This window comes from Dermacentor andersoni, chromosome 1, assembly GCF_023375885.2.
Source record: "Dermacentor andersoni chromosome 1, qqDerAnde1_hic_scaffold, whole genome shotgun sequence".
Classification (NCBI taxonomy): domain Eukaryota; kingdom Metazoa; phylum Arthropoda; class Arachnida; order Ixodida; family Ixodidae; genus Dermacentor; species Dermacentor andersoni.
The window spans coordinates 402,379,540-402,396,958 of NC_092814.1; positions in this window are offsets into that span (position 1 = coordinate 402,379,540).

Sequence of the window (17,419 nt, forward strand, 5' to 3'; positions counted from 1 at the left end):
GTCCCGCTGAGTCAGGTCCGCATCCTTTTACATATTCCCAAAACAAGCTTTGGATTTGTTTTCATATTATCATTAAGTCGATTGAAGTACTGATCCTTTGCAATGTGAACTTTAGTTTTATATTCGTTAGTTACTTCAACCAGCTTGTTAAACTGATAACTGCTTTGTGTTCTTTTAAATGCGTTATATACTTGTCTTCTGTTCCTTATTAACCTCAGAATACTAGGCTTCACCCATGGTTCCTTACAGTTTTTCGGCCCCACTGAATGGACACTCGGTACGTGCTTTTTCGTCAGTTCTGTAATTTTTGTTCTAAAAAGAGACCACATTTGTACAACATCGCAAAGGCAATCTCGCAAAGACAATCGAAAACACACAAATGAGCAAATAATTCCTGTTAAATGGCAGAATAATCACCTTTATCAAAGAAAAATACCTTCCTCGATTGGCGTGGATTGGGTCATTTGATTGCGTGTTTAATGTTAGCCACGGCAACGAGATGGTCACTGATACCTGGGATGCAAGTAACAGATTCGACAACATTAGGTGAGTTACAGAGAAACAGGTATAAAATGTTATTGTTGCGTGTAGGCACACTCACATATCGATTAAAGCCAAATGTATCAACGAAATTTCTCATTTCCAAATTTTCACGACAGCCAGTCATAGTAGTACAGTCTCCATTAGACCAGTTCAAGTCTGCAAGGTTGAAATCGCCGGAAAGAATTATTTGGTCCAATGTTGTAGAGACAATCTCATGCAGTTGCTGCAGCGTAGTCGTATCAGAACTTGCGGATGATAAAATCCACCGGCAATAAATGAGGTACTATCAGCAAGGGTCACTTTGCTCCAGATTGATTCTACGTCGTCGTGTCCAATATCAAGCAAAGTTCACCGTAAGAAAGAACGAACTAACAAGAACACACCTCCACCCGTTCGTGCCCTATCGTTTCGATAAGTGGCAAAGTGGTTAGGAAACACCTCATTATCACCAATGGACGGGATCAGTCACGATTCTGTCCCAAATACAACGTCAGCTTTCAAGGATTCAATGAGGCCTGCGAATTCATCTACTGTGTTCACAATGCTTCTGCCGTTTACTACAACGGCTGTTAGATTGTGTGAGGCAAGGGCCATCTTGCGGACAGGGTGTGACTTATTTAGAACTGGGATAACTTTCTTTTTGTCTTTGTCCCAGGTGAAGGCATTGCCGGCAACAATCAGCTTGTCAAAATTTAGCTTAAGCTTACTTTTGGTGCCTGTTATTTTTGTTTTAGCATATTTCCATAATTGTTTCCGGATATCACGTGTTTCTGGTGCATAATCCTGGTCAACACTGTACTCAGACCCCTTGATTTTTTTTTGCGTTTTTGAGGATATCCATTTTTTTCATGTCAGAGCAAAAACTAAATAATCGGTCGTTTAAACTTTTTGTTTTATCGACCGACACGGTGGGCTCCTTGCACGTCTTCAGTTACCTCTAATCAGTTCTTCCGACTTTTCCCACGTTTCTACCTCGTCATCTTTAACACCATAAAAACAAGATTAGTCCTTTGGCTTCTATTCTCAAGGTTGACACTTTTTGTTTGCAGTTCTTTAACTTCCTTTGTGAGCTGTTCAACTGCATTTCCAAGCTCTACTACTGCCTCGTTAAGAGTTACAATCCGTCCTTCAGCTGTTCACAGTGTGCCACTAATTTCTGCGAACATAGCTTCATGTTTTGCAAATTTCACCTCGATGGCATCCAGCTTGTTCATGATGGTGCTCTGGCCGGCCTGTAAACGTTTGAGTAATTCTAATTCTGTATCGCTGAGTGGCCCCGGATTGAGCTCAACGTCACCAGAAAATAATCATAGCAAAACCAGAAACAGCCTCCGGTTATCAAAAAAACGAAACCTCCTACGGAGAGACTGGTCTCCCAATCGTTTACTACAGTCAGAGGCAACACATGCCGTCGTGGGAGGAGCCGGCAATGCACAAAGTAACCTACGTACTTGAAAGGGATGGCATTCACTAACCTGCAGCGCCAACAGAGGCATGTGGGCCAGCGTGCCGACTCCAAATCCCACGAAGGTATGTAGCTGCGCGCTTAAGGTTGGTTGGCCGTGGTCACGTGGTCTCTGATGTTCGTTGTTCTCTGGCATAACAGTCACGGTGCAGCCGGTATCGCTGAGATGCCTTTCGTCGGTGATGGCTGGCGGTGCATCCAGGCAGTTCCTTGTAGGTCGGTGACATGACGCTGCTGCAAGCGCCTTTGGAAGAAACAGGACAACCGCCCCTTGACCGATCGTAGTGAAATCCGGCGCGGCTCGAAATGCGGCAGCAACCTGCAGTACCAACAGAGGCATGAGCTTCATGTGGGCCAGCGTGCCGGCTTCAAATCCCTCGAAGGTATGTAGCTGCGCGCTTAAGTAATGTTGGCCGTGGTCACGTGGTCTCTGATGTTCGTTGTTTTGTGGCATATCAGTCGCGGTGCAGCTGGTATCGCTGAGATGCCTTTCGTCGTTGACGGCTGGCGTGCATCCAGGCAGTTCCTTGTAGGCGGGTGGCATGACACTGCTGCAAGCGCCTTTGGAAGAAACAGGACAACCGCCCCTTGACCGATCGTAGCGAAATCCGGCGCGGCTCGAAACGCGGCAGCAACCTGCAGTACCAACAGAGGCATGAGCTTCATGTCGGCCAGCGTAACGGCTCCAAATCCCCTCCAAATTTCAGCACCAAATTGCAGCACCACTTCACTCAGGTAGTGCAGGTAGTACAGCTAGGCGACGCTACTGTTGTTTCTCATTACTCAGTTGGGCTTCGCAAATGACCTTACGCCTAATAGCAAGTGCTTCACAGCACAGCCACAGGTGATGTCTAGCTTCGGGTGTAATGCGGTAACCAGAGATCTGGCAAGGACAGGGTCTGCACGTGGTGGAATGCCATCTCAAGCCACTAAACCTTAGGGAATGCGCACGACGAGGTTGAAAGGCTCTATTCACATATGGCTTTAAAACTGATTGAAAATAATATAACCAATGCTGATCGTTTCTTGAGTAACTTCACTGAGCCTCGTCCAACGCCGCCAAACAGCCTAAGATGGAATAATCTAATGCCACGCAAACATGTCTATTGCCGTTGGCGTCCACGTGATTGCGCTATTGGAATTGTGCGCATTATGGAACATCCGCAATAATTATAGAGATCCCGATCAGTTCTCCCATTCTCTCACTGTGCAACGCGTTGCGACCCACCATTAGTTTATTACTCAGAAATTCACTTATAAGCGGAATACAATAGGTGCCTATGGGAGGCACGTACCCAGGGGCGCCCCCACCCAGGCCGCCCCCACTCAGGCCACCACTCCACAAACACATTTTTAAAGCGCTGCCAAATCAATCTTGAGACTTGACAGCTTTTCGGCGGTCAACATTTTCCTGCGTTCTCACCTCATTTCGGATAGCGGCAGTTATCGGCATCTCCTGGGGCATGAAGGCGACTTCTCTCATCGATTCATTGCCCGCGTGATCACCTCGAGATGAGTTCAGTTGTCACCATCTATGGCGACGGTCACGCGCATCGCTGTTGCTTTGTTAGTTCAACTTTCTTTGTTTAGACTGATCCAGGAACCAGGAAAGGTATTCAGTTTGTAGTCACCTGGGGCCCTATAACGTAAAACTATTCCAATATGTTTTCATTCCAATCTCCTGACGTCAAATCTGCATAACCGCTGACGCAAGCTTCGGGCGGTGACCCGCAGGGTTGTCTGAACAGACCAACCAAACGCACTCCTCGTTCATAGGCGGTCACTTTTGTTTGCTTGAAAAACGAATATCATTGCCTACACTGCGCAGCTTGACTTATCTAATTGGCTGACAAGAGGCGAGGAGCACGCTCAAGAGGAGAGGGATTCTATGAGACCGCGCCACTGCACTGAATATCGATAACTGGATGAAGAGAGTGGTGCCGGCGTCTGCGATTGGTCCACTTTCCCTTACTTAGCTTGCGGTGGTTGGTCGAAAATCGCGGCTGCAGGCAATGGAAGCTTAATAGTAACGCTAAAACGGATCCTCAGCAAAGAAGAATTTGCAGAACGAAGTCGTAAGCGTGGGGAAAGTGCTCGAAAAGGTTACAGGGCCACGCAAAAAGCTTTATTATACGCAAATAAAGCCATGCTCTCCGGCAGGTGCGAGTAGCCAGTGCCTGAGCGATCGGCGGCAGCCATTTTTTATTCCTTTCAGAACGGGGCAGCCTGCGGCTATTCATAAGAAAATTCAGTTTTGTTCGGCATATTAATGCACCATTAACGCTTACACGTCACTTTGACGCGCGAGTTCTTGCGGTTTTGTGACGTGGCGTGACAGGCAGGTGAAGTGGGTGCAGCCCGAAAACTTTTGATCAATAACCGAGGGCTAATGGCAAAAAGCCGTGGAACCAGAGATAAATATTTTTCTTTTGTTCGGTCAAATCATGCATAATCAGTGCGTACACGTCATATCAGATGAGGAGCTATCGGGGTTTTCATGACGTCGCGTGACAGACAGGTGAGTGGGGATGGCCAAAAAAAGTTTTTGACCAATCGCGGAGGGCTGATTGCAGAATTGGAATAGAAAAAGTTTAGAATAGCTTTACGTTATAGCGCCCCTGGTCTGTATGCTCGTGGAACGAATTCCGGCCGGTGAGAAGGCCAGTTTGGTTTAACTTACCATTTTGCTGCACTATTTCCTCGAGTGACGGCTTGCCGTGACACTGGCAGATCCTCGGAACCATATACCCGCGATATGTGTTAGTTAAGGGGCCCGATAACGTAAAACTATTCCAATATGTTTTTATTCCAACCCCCTGACGTAAAATTTGCGTAACCACCGACGTTAGCATAGGAAGGTCACCCGCAGGGTTGTCTCAACAGACAAATCAAACGCTCGGCTCGTTCATAGGCGGTCACTTTCGCTTGCTTGAAAAACGAATAACATTGCCTACACTGAGCGGCTTCTCTTATCTAATTGGCTGACAAGAGGCGAGGAGCACGCTCAGTTGGAGCCACATTCGATGGGGCCGAGCCAGTTCCCTGAAAATTGATAACCGGATGAAGAGGGTGGTGCCGGCGTTTGCGACTGGTCCGCTCTCCCTTACTTAGCTTGCGGTGGCTGGTCGAAAATCACGGCGGCATGCAACGGAAGCTTAAGAATGACGCTAAAACGGATTTTCAGCAAAGAAGAGTTGGCAGAACGAGGTTGTAAACGTGCCGAAAGTGCTCGAAAACATTACGCGGCCACGGAAAAAGCTTTATTATACGCAAATAAACCCATGCACTCCGGCAGGTGCGGGTGGCTAGTGCCTGAGCGATCCGCGGAAGCCATATTTTATTCCCGTCGGAACGGGGCAGCGTGCGGCTATTCAGAAGAAAATTCAGTTTTGTTCGGCATATTATTGTATCTTTAACGCGTACACGTCACTTTGACGCGGTGAGTTTTTCCGGTTTTGTGACGTCGCGTGACCAGCAGGTCAAGCAGGTACAGCCCGAAAATTTTAACCAATAGGCGAGGGCTAATGGCTAAAAGGCGTCGAATCAGAAATAGCTATCTTTCTTTTGTTCGGTCAAATGAAGCATAATCAGTGTGTAGAGCTCATATTAGATGGGGAGCTATCGCGGTTTTCGTGACGTCGCGTGACAGACAGGTGAAGTGGGGGTGGTCTAAGAAAGTTTTTTACCAATCGTGGAGGGCTGATTGCAGAATTGGAATAGAAAAGCTTCGAATAGTTTTACGTTATAGCGCCCAAGGCGGAAAATAAAATCGTGCGAAACAGCGTCCATCCTCAAACACTACAATAACCATTAAACCCATAAGCAATATGAATACCACCCTTTATCTCTGCTGGTTTTTCCCTAATTGTGCAGCACTTTTCTTGCGAAATTGGCAACTGGAAACCAGGGGTTCGATCTTGTACGCGTTCCAAAATAGAACGGAGGCCGTCCGTTCCACCGAGCCGCACACGGTTGGTCAGTTTGAATGGTGACGAACGCCATGACGTCAATTGTGAAGTGATATTGCTGTCAATCATTCCGTCTAGTCTGCTATCGGACGAACGCAACGGAACGTACCGCCAATTTCGCGACGGAAAGAACGGACCGCCTCCGTTCATTCGTTTTCAGTTCATTTTTCAGCTTTTTCATTTTGGAATTCCAAAGCACTTTGCGTCCAAACTTCGCGTTCAACATCCATATTTAAAAAGAAAACACCTAAGAAACTTTCTTCTAACAGAAAATATTCAACATTAACTTTTTTCATTTTTTTCTCTTTCTTTCACCCTTATTACTTCAAATATTCCGCTGTTCTGGAACCTTTCTCTTTTATTAATGGTCATGTATATTTCGAAGTTTTTTTGTTGTTTCTATTGTTGCAGTAATGGTCATGTATATTTTGAAATTCTTTTGTTGTTGTTGTTGTTGTTTGTATTGCATATGTTTGAGTGAAATTTTTTTGCCCGTTACTCTCAATTTCATTTAGTTCATTTAGTTTTGCTGCATTTGCTCCTTGCGATTGTATAATTTCCTTCGTTAGATTTATTTTAACTCTTAATCTTGTTTTGCATTCTCCAGTACTTACTTTCTTCCATGTTTCCTTATATATGATTTTATTGTAGTGCTCCTCGTTGCTTTAGAAAACGCATATATATAAATAACAGGATGTCCCGATACAGTCCTTGACTATGGGACGTCCTTCTGTATATTATTCTTTTTTATAGCCTGCAATCTATAATGAATAAATCAATTTCCATTTCAAAAGTAGTGAAGTAACGGCTTTACTGGTCATGCAGTGGGTATACAAATGATGATTAAGTTGAGTTCTTCCCAATGTCAGTAGTCGAGTACTTAGTGTCAACCAAGGCAAATACAAAGCGGAATCTTCTAAAAACGGCATCCGGGATCTTTGACTCTCTTGGGCTACCCCTCAACCAACCCCCCCCCCCTCCCCCTCCCAGCCCACCTCGTTCCCCTCCGCCTTCAGAGTGACTACGAAGTTCACTAGGGTTGAGGATTGGGCGAGTTGGTATTGCATTCTAGAACTGGTACAGCACAACATACATAGGAAGAAACAAGCCGAGCCGGCCAGATAAAGAAACAGAGCGCTCTGTTCCTTTATCTGGCCGTGGCCAACTCGGCCGAGTTGCCCAACGAAATCAGCATACCGACAAAGGAATGCTGCACCGACATCATTGAACTTGGTACACTTAGTATTCCGCGCTGCGTGAGAAGTGGACTGAAAGGAAACACGAAGACGGCTGAACGTTTGTGTATGCTAGCTAAGTGGTGAGTGCGCATACCTAAAGGGAGCCAGCCTGCGCGGCATGTGCCACTACGCTCACAGCAGCCAAATCTGGAGTCACACCGATGAAATCACCAGCGTTGCAGAGGCTGGAGTCAATGTGTGCTGTTCTTGGAGCATGACTGTTGAAGGGCATCCGATCTTCGTTGGAGTTCATATATTTTCCGAGTAGATGTGAACTAACTTTACAATTAATCTCAGCTGTATACGAGGAATTGACGAAACTTGCACGAGGTTGCCAGGAACAGAGTAGGGGAAATTTCCACGGAAATTTCAATACTGGTGTAATAGTGTTAGTGTCCAGGACAAGAAAATCGAGCAGACAGGCTCACACGAGGTGTATTTGCAAAGACGCTTATGGAAAGCGGCATCTGGTGGCGGGTTCCCGAATGGCACACCCAGGTGATTTCAAAATGACCCATAGAACCAGGAATGGCAACGGATGTAAAAGTTCAGCTGACTCTGAGGCCCAAACAATGAAACGTTCCTTCGATCGCTTCCTAACCTTACGTGAGGGATCTTTACAGCGAAGGACCGATGGAGGAAGGAAGCGTACTCTCAAAGCTCCCTTCGCCCGTCCTCATGTAAGGAGCGGTTGCCGCATGCTTAGGCTCGAGATGATCTCTTAAAAGCTTTACACGAGCACCATTGCTTAATAAAAATATGATCTATCGTCGCATAATTTTTTAAAGTGAAGAGCTAATACAGAGATGCGTGGACGCTTTCTTTTAGTTTTGTTTACTAAACGCAAGAAAGTACCACACTACAGTGCAAATCTCGATGTGCTCCAGCAAAGCTGGCACGCCGGCGTCGTGCAACGTCTAGCAACGCTTCCATGCCGGACGCGTGGCTGAAACGAACATGCCTGGCAAGACGTGCTCGCGCTTCTCTGCAGGTGGGCGACAGCGCGTATGCGCAAGCAAATGTCACGTGGCTAAGCAATGAGGTAAAGCGCTCGTTCAGGGACAGGAGCGGCGTAAGAACGCATGAAGGTAGCTTCAGAGCTACCTTACGGTGAGGAAGCACCAAGAAAGCCTTCACCGAGGGCCTTTCAGTAAGGAAGCTTTCAGAGTGACATAAGGTGGCCTCACCGCAATGAAGGCTTCCTTACTGAGGTAAGGGAGATTTCATTGTTTGGCCCTGAGCCAACAGTGCCAAATGTCCTTCTACAGGGACAAAAGAAAGATTGCACGTTTATCAACTCAACGAGAATCATCGACCCCTACAGGTTACTGCGTGTCGCTCTGAGGGTATTTGGTATCATGGATAAATGTCATTGTACGCGAAAAGCAGCCAGGAAGCAATTTCCGCTGAAGAAATTGACCAGGCTGAACAATGTTGGGTTCTTTGTGTTTAGAGAGTTTTCCACGAAGATATTCGGGAATATTTGCGCCGACATGCTACTGCCAATCACACCATGGTGATAGTATATTATTGCTTTCTTAGCCCTAAAGGAGTACTAAAGGAAAAGCTACGCTGGTCAAACAGAGCGGTGCCTTAATGAACGTCTGAAAGAACACAACTATAGCGCTTAAAGAAAGAATGACGGTTATCTGGCCATTCACTGCAGCGATCGCTTTTGAAAACAGAATTTAATCGCATGTTAAATAGTGGGTGGAGCGAGGACAAATGCACTAGGAAAATTATCGAAGTCATGGCGATAAGACAGGGGACGACTGCGCAAGCATGCCTTCCCTCTCACTTTCCTCGAACGAAATCGCTCACCTGGAGATTAGTGCGTAGTGAAAGTGCGCATATCCTACCATGCCTTATTTATTAGCGCCTGTTCGGTCTAAAAATGAATGGGTGTCATATGCTGAATGGGTGTCATTTTACCTAACCATAATCTTGAGAAATTCCTTGGAAACCAGTTCACTACCTCAAGATTGGCGCAGCGGTGTTGTGATTCCGGTTTTTAAATCCGGCAGTCGAAATCAACTTAGCAACTATCGGCCCATATCGCTTACTTCTGTGACTTGTAAGCTTATAGAGCATGCAGTAGCAAACTAGATCATTCTTTTCCTTGAAGTCAATAACTTTTTCTTTTCGTCACAACATGGATTCCGAAGCGGATTATCCACTGTTTCGCAACTCATTGAGACGGTTCATGATTTTTATCTAGCTTTGGATGCCTGCGAACAAATTGACATCATCTGCATAGATTTCGTGAAGGCCTTTGATAAGGTACCGTATTGTAAATGGCCTTTTTAAAATCCACAACAGAGGTATTGCTCCAGACATTGTGAACTGAATTGCAGCCTATTTGAGTGGTCGTGTACAATTAGTCCGCGTTGAAAACGTCATGTCTCATCCACTAGAAGTCTTGTCTGGGGTTCCAAAGGGTCAGTATTGGGGCCGCTATTATTCTTGATTTAAATTTATTTATTTATTTATATATTTAGTGATACTGCAATCCCAGGAAGGGATTTTCGCAAGGTGGGCGTACAGATACAAGCCCTGGTCAAATATTTACAAAAGAAGCCAGAAAAAAAGGCCGCAAATGATTAGCGAACAAACAAAAAGGATCAGCATTTGAGATAACAAAGTTCAATGATGACAGTGTAACATAGGAGTAGACAAAGCAGCACTGTGAGGTTTCTGGCATTTCGTAATTATTCAGGAACATATAAAATATTGATTAATACAGTAATACGAAATGTAAGGGGCATAAAGTTGGTAACAATAAGAAATTGGTAACTATATGGGCAGCAGGGAATGAATACAACGAAAAATAGATGTTGATGGAAACTGAGGCTTCTAATAAATGACGTCAGAGATTGCTGTATTACTTGATCGTTAGTAAGTCGATTCCATTCCGTTACTGTTCTTGGAAAAAATGAATATTTAAAGGAGTTATTACGCGGACGAAAAGGGGTGATTGTACGATTATGACGTTGTCTTGTAGTGTAACCTGAAGAGAAGGATATTAGTCCGTCAATATTAATCTTAAAATGACCTTTGAATAATTGATAAACGAACTTAAGTCTGGAAGCGCGATTTCTTTCGAATACAGGTATCAAAGCAGCCCTATTTATTAGATCGGTTACTGATGTGCGTCCATATTTATTGTAAACAAAACGAACTGCTTTCTTTTGTACTTTTTCAAGTTTATTAATGTTCGCTTTAGTAAATCAATCCCAAATTATCGCCGCATAATCTAACATTGGAAAGACAACCGACTTGTAAGCTAGGAGCCGGACTCTGGGTGTGGAGAGTTTTAGCGCTCGCCTAAGAAAAAAAAGTTTACGGTTAGCATTGCTTATAACCTGATGAATGTGTTTAGTCCAGTCAAGGTCGTTAGTAATCCATAATCCTAGATATTTGTATTGTGCAACTTCGGAAAGGATATTGTTAGCAAAAGAATATTGGAATATGAGGGGATATTTCTTGCGGGTTATTCTCATGTGAATGGTTTTTGAAACTTTATCGGCATCTGCCAGGCCCCCCCCATCACACCATTCAGTAATATTTTGGAAGGCCTCGTTCAGCGTTGTTTGATCTGCTATGGTTTTAATTTCTGAGTAGAGCAAACAATCATCAGCGTATAATTTTATACGAACTGGAATGTCTTTTACGATGTCGTTTATATAAATGATGAATGGAAGTGGCCCAAGCACCGAACCCTGAGGGACGCCAGAGTCAATAGAAAGAAACTGAGATGAATGATCACGAAAAGTGACATATTGTTGACGGTTACTGAAGTATGCCGAAATCCAATTAGTAATCTTGTTATTTTTTATTGTGCTATTAATTTTGGAAAGCAGCTTTTTATCAGAAACTTTATCAAATGCTTTTGCGAAATGCATAAATATGGCATCTGTTTGGCTCCCATTATAACTAGAGTTAGCAAAGTCGTGTACAGTTTGGACTAATTGAGTGCAAGTAGAATAACCTTTCCGGAATCCGTGCTGAAAATTTGTAATAAAATTATGTTTTTCAAGAAAATCAGAGCTATGGGTATGTATTATGTGCTCATAATTTTGCAAGTTGTCGATGTTAGTGTATTGGTCTATAATTATTGATGCACTCTTTTTTACCGTTTTTATGTACTGGTTGAACTCTGGCCGTCCTCCAGTCGTTCGGAATCTGTCCTTCGTTTAGAGACCTTGAAAATGATTTAAACAAGTACTTGGCTACCCATTCTGCACACCAAGTTAGGAATGCAATTGCTATGTTATCGGGCCCGGGGGACTTGTTGGTATCGAGATCAAAAGCATTTTAATAATATCTTGCTCGCTGATGACAAGATTATGCATCGGAGGTAAACATGTTTCGAAAGCGGGCAGTATGCCATTATCATTAGTGAAAACAGATTTGAAGTATTTATTAAAAGCAGATGATATTTCTTTTTCGTCATGGGTTGGAGTTCCGTTAACTTCAATCGCACGAGAATCTCTGTATACCGGAGATATTGTGCGCCAGAATTTCTCTGGTGAAGTTGAAATGAAGTTAGCTAACAAGTTGCCAAAATAATTTTCTTTATCAAGTGCTATCTTACTTTTATATTCATCAGTAGGAACGGAAATCTTTTCTTGCAGACACCTAGGACGGTTAACTGCTTGCTTTCTCTTTTTTAATCGTTTTTATTTTCTGCGCATTTGTATTGAAGTACGAGAAATCCAGGGATTCTCACGTTTTACCTTTTTGATAATGCTTGGCACAAAACGTTCCATACACATCAATACAGATCCTTGTAGTAAATCCACAAATCATCTACATTTGCTGTAGACTTTGAAAAACTATCAAAATGAAAGGATCAGACATCAATGAGATTTCCAGTGTTCTGGCATCAATCAAACTTTTTGCGGACGATTGCTTGCTTCATTCGACGGTGGCAGATAAAACCGACCAACGGAAAATTGATCGATGCCTTTACATGACTGGTGCATAAAATGGGGACTGGAAACTAATTATTCGAAATCCACGCATATAACAAGAAAGAAAACTTCGCCTACCTTTGACTATAAAATTGGTGACAACTCTTTGCTGAATGTACGCAGCTTTAGGTACTTAGGGGTGATCATTAATCATGACTTATGCTGGCGCCTCCAAGTGGAGTAGGTCTGCTCTAGGGCTTACAGGAAACTATTCTTTTTGAGAAAAAAGTTGCAGCATGCACCAACACATTTGAAGCTCATTGCGTAAAAAACATTTTTCCGCCCGGTTTTGGAGTACGCCCCCCAGTTTGGAGCCCTCACCAACTGTACTTGCCACATAAACTCGAAAAAATTCAGAGAACCGCGGTGCGTTTTGCCTCTTCGCCTTATCGGACAGCCGATTCTGTAACACGCATGTTGAAATTTTGCGACTTAGAACTGCTAGAAACACGACGAGAAAAACAACGAATGAAATTCTTTTTCCAGATAACCAGAAATCAAATAAGAATAAACAAAGAAATATACATTCGCCCCCCTTTAAAACACAGTGCGCGTTTAAACCACTGTGCTAGTGTACAGCCTTGTAAAACACGCCTTGATGGTTTTCAATACTCGTGCTTCGTGTATTAATATATGAAATGGCCTTCCGGACTGCACTATAAAAGCACAAAATGTTAAAGAAATTTGTACTCTACTAGAATCGTATTACAGGCAACGGGATAATTAAGAATTGATCATGCTTACTGTTATTCTGTGTATACTGTGTTCATCCTCCCTGTAATTCGTGCTTGACAATGCTGCATAACCTTGTATTGTCGGTGTTGAAATTTCACTTTTTATTTTTTTCCTCTCCTGTAATGGCCCTCAAGTGAGGGCAACAGTATTCCTAAATAAAAATAAAAAAATTAATAATATGTAGATAGCACTTCATCAGTCCTGTACCCACTTTCTTTGTCCGCGTCATTTAGTGCAATTATGGTTTCGCAGTGCATCATTAACCAGCGCAAATCACCGCTTTGAGTGTAAGAACGGGCCTTGTACGTCTTCAATATCTCGTATTCTACTTCCTGACGTAAAAGGTGCCAAGACGCTCGCCGTGCAATGAACGAGAAAAAAATGAAAGATGGGCTCAATTATTTCTTCGTTAAAATTACACGACGCCATTAGACAATGAGGCCGAGGAAAGCACCTGCGGAAACATTTATGAAGACACTATCATTTTTAATTGTTTTTTTTTGTTAGACAGACAGAAAGCAGCATTCTAACTTCTGCTCACCGATGATACTCTGATGAGCGATGTCTTCTTGGTGTTCACGTGCACGAGATGCTGTGATGGGGCGTGTAATGGCCGAGCTACCTAGTTACTGCTGACGGTAACTAGCTGTAATGAGGAGTAATAAAGCCTAAATTAAACCATATTTTGGCGAAGACGAAACAATTTTTGTAAATAATTGTTATTTGTGATAAGCGCGATGCTTAAAATGGAAAGGCGTGAACTATAATTCGGACATTTATAAGCATTAAATAGTCCAGCGTGTCATAGAAAGAGAACTGCGAACCTGACGGAATTTTTTCCATTCAGGAAACTGTCAAGGGACGAGCGACTAAAAGTTGTTTTTGTAGGAGAAAGTCATCGCGACCTGGATAAACTCCTCAACGTACTTGTTCTCTTTCTCGGCGTTATATTAGAAGTGCAACATTTTAACAATATTAGGAAACAAAAAAATCACGTACTGCCAGCGCTAAAATGGTCGTCACAAAAAGCAACACAACTTAGTGTCAACCTTCTCTCACTGTTTTTTAACCGGCATAGGTGCCGTAAACGTCCATCAAGTCTTTAGTATCACCTGCAGGTTTGTAACTTGAGTTTGGCATAGCTTGCGAAATGGCTTTCACGATATCACGCGTAACACACCAACTAGCTACTTCAGCAATATTTTTAGGCGAACATTTTAGACGCTGAGCCAAGATCATATTCTGCTTAAAACGCGTACTGCCAGCACGGATATTTTCTATATCCAACCAAATTACTGTCCGTGGCTCTCACTCTTCTTTTATTAAAATATTTTTACAGAGCCGTTGAGCGCGGCTTGAGTACACCTGGTACGGTAGCTGATAGTTGGTCACTTCAAATTGGCACAGCTGGCGAAATCACTTTTACGGAATCAAGCACATGACACCAGAGTAGCTACGGAAACAAGACGACAGCACTTGGTAAGCCGAATTCATATTATGCTTAGTCTATTGGAAGGTGGCATGCACTGAAGGCAACGGCAAAAGATTTACGTTTGTTTTTTAAGCTGCGGAAATGTAGTCATGCAGAATTGAGAATAAAATTTTGCAGCGAACAAGGTTATAGTAGCTCCGGATGGTGTCGTCAGGGCTTTTTGTTTGCGCGACGACGCGTTTGGCTCGATCTGCTTTGGACTTTGCCGTGACGCTTATCGCTCCAATGTAAGGGACCTCCAAAAGACGCGATAAGATAGATGATGTTACCTTCATGAAGAAAAGGGGAAAACTGCACATGTGAAAACTGCAGTACTGTCGATCGCATGTAAAAGAAGTTGGAGAGCTTCCACCTGTCCTCAAAACAATAACACCCAAAACAACGTCGGGTTTTTTTATATACAGTTCGCCAACAGTTATCGAAAGCCGCACTTATAAAATCAATTGAACACCAAGTAAACAATATAATCATTAAACTTGGCAAACTTACAGGTATAGCGCGGAGTTGGTCATTGCCATCGATACACAGAGTTCACAGAGCACTCGCAAGAGAAAAGGTATCCCATGCTACAACCATTCTACACAGCCTTTCAAGTGCCTCACAGGAGTGACTTTAGATGTTACTAGTCTAGGATTACGTTTGGCTGTCAACCTCCCTTGCCATCGCGGATGCGACAGCTCATATTGCGCATTATGCAAAATATCCAATTTGGCAGGCATGTGTTTTGCCTTATTACCCAACACGACCGAAGCATTGCGGGTACGAGCGCGGAACGGCAAGAGACAGACGTGCGTCCCGCTATCTCGATAACAACTGACTTTCTTTCTGCTGACGCTTTCTGGTCTCCCTGCATCTTCGGCTGGCTCGCGGTGCATTCAGGGTTTACCACAGCATTAAAGTAATGGAGAAAAACGTACTTTTCACAGGGTGTTTCAGTTAACTTGGGCCAAGTATTTAAAAAAGAAGGATAGGCGCTACGCGTGTCTAATTGCCGCATTATTGTTCTGAGACATATGGACCACGCCATGATACTTTTTTCAATCCGCCAAGCTGGGCAATTAACAAAGATTGCTTGATTAACTTTTTAAATATTTACTCTAGCGAAATATCTTGAATACAAAAAATTGTACAGCTTGTTCTGAAAGACCGGATTATTTCATCTATGCGAAGATAACAGCGCTGTTTAATTTTGATACCCTTTCTTTAAAGTGGGCGAATAAAACAAAATACCACGTGAGTGCCGGCGCCGCGCTTTGAGTGCGCTGAAATGTAAGTTGAGCAAGGGCACAGAGATCGGTGGAGCATGCTGTCGGTGACTGCGATGGACGTTAAGGGACGAAAGGTCGTACCGTTTTAAGGAAAGAATTGTTCAGCGAAAAAGCAGTCGCCAGGTGCGATATGCGACCGGAGGCAGCATCTGGCGCAGCGCAGGCATCTTTTCGGACCAATTAAGAAATACGATGGAGGGGGTGAGGCTGACAGTGTGATGAAATACGGAGATGAAAACCATGCTGCCTCCCGTCTGTCGCAATCCATAGTTGCCTAATAAATTGCTATCGTTTCGGGTGAAACTTTAATACGAAGAACATAGGCGTGCTCACTGGCACAACTTTGCTGGTCAATATGATGCCGGTTGTCGGGGGGTTGCCGAGCGAGCCGTGTTTGCAAACGTATTTGCCTGTCTGGGAATTTGGGACCATTAGCGCCATCTGTCGGTGGCGGATGCTGCTTGATCGCGTCAGTCAATGGCAAACAAATTTCAATATGTTACACCAGAGCAACGCTTCTTTATACTAGTACACCCAGGTCTTTTCACTTAAATAATCTGCCATTTTCTTCCCATGTGCTAAGTGTGCCTTTAGTGCAATGACTTTCCTGTGTTCATTAGTCACTTTCTCGTGCCATTGGAAAGTCCGAAGCGATGTTTAAAAAATTCATACCAAGGAAATGCACCTTCATCAGCTCAAATCACTGAAAAGACGTAATTACTGTTCCTCACTCTTCGTACGTGTCAAGTTTTGACTAACTGCGCGAGGTTACTGAGGTTAAAATATAACTTTTGTAAAGCTCACGGCAGTAAATCCACTGTACGGATCCATGTGTCTGTTGTGATACCGTTGGACGCCCCAAAACGCATAAAACTTGCAGCACTTTTATGTAAAGTAGCATTTGTGATAGGTTAATACGTATCTGGAAAACACCACGGGGCAAAGCACTTCTTTCAAGTGACATTGCTAAAACATTCGCATTCACAGGGCACTTGCGTAACGCAGAGAAAGAAGTGCAGAGGATGGAGCTGCGAACGGACGAGGCGAAGTATGTTTCTCGGCAAACAATGACATTAATAAAAAAGGAATTTTCAGGCACGAACTATTAAAAAGAAATAATGACCACTACCCAGGTGAAAACAAAATTTGGGTTACTTTTGTTGTGGGACATATGAAGTAAGCCAGATGTCCCAAATCCCTTGCAATGTTCGACTCTCAGTTGTGCAACGTCCACGTATAGGAACTGTGGGCTCAGAAATCGAGACATTTCAGCATAACGTTTTACACCTATAATTAGTAAGCTCTTTTACAAAGTGAAAAACCATGTGGCATCAAAGATGGAAGCTTTAGGGAACAAGAGAAGAAACACGGGCCAGCTTCTTTTATAAAAGATCTTGAAATATTCAGTGATGACAATTTGCAGCTGTAAATTAGAGAGTGTCCATTTTCGAGGCTCCCTCATCAGCTAAGATTGCTCTTGGAGATACTTGCGGGTCTGTATGACTGATCGATTTTAACAGCTGACCCGGTTCTTGATGCCTGCTAAGGCTTTGTGCCTTATCTGCTGAAATATGCATTTCTCATTCCTTCACTAATAATGACGCTCGCGCAATCCGGCTTAAGTCTCACTACTACCAGAAAAACCCTTCCCGCGAGCACGGTTGTAATGCAGTTATTATGTGCCTCATAGCAGAGCGTCAAGAGTGAGAGTGCTGGTCACTGAAACCCGGAAACACG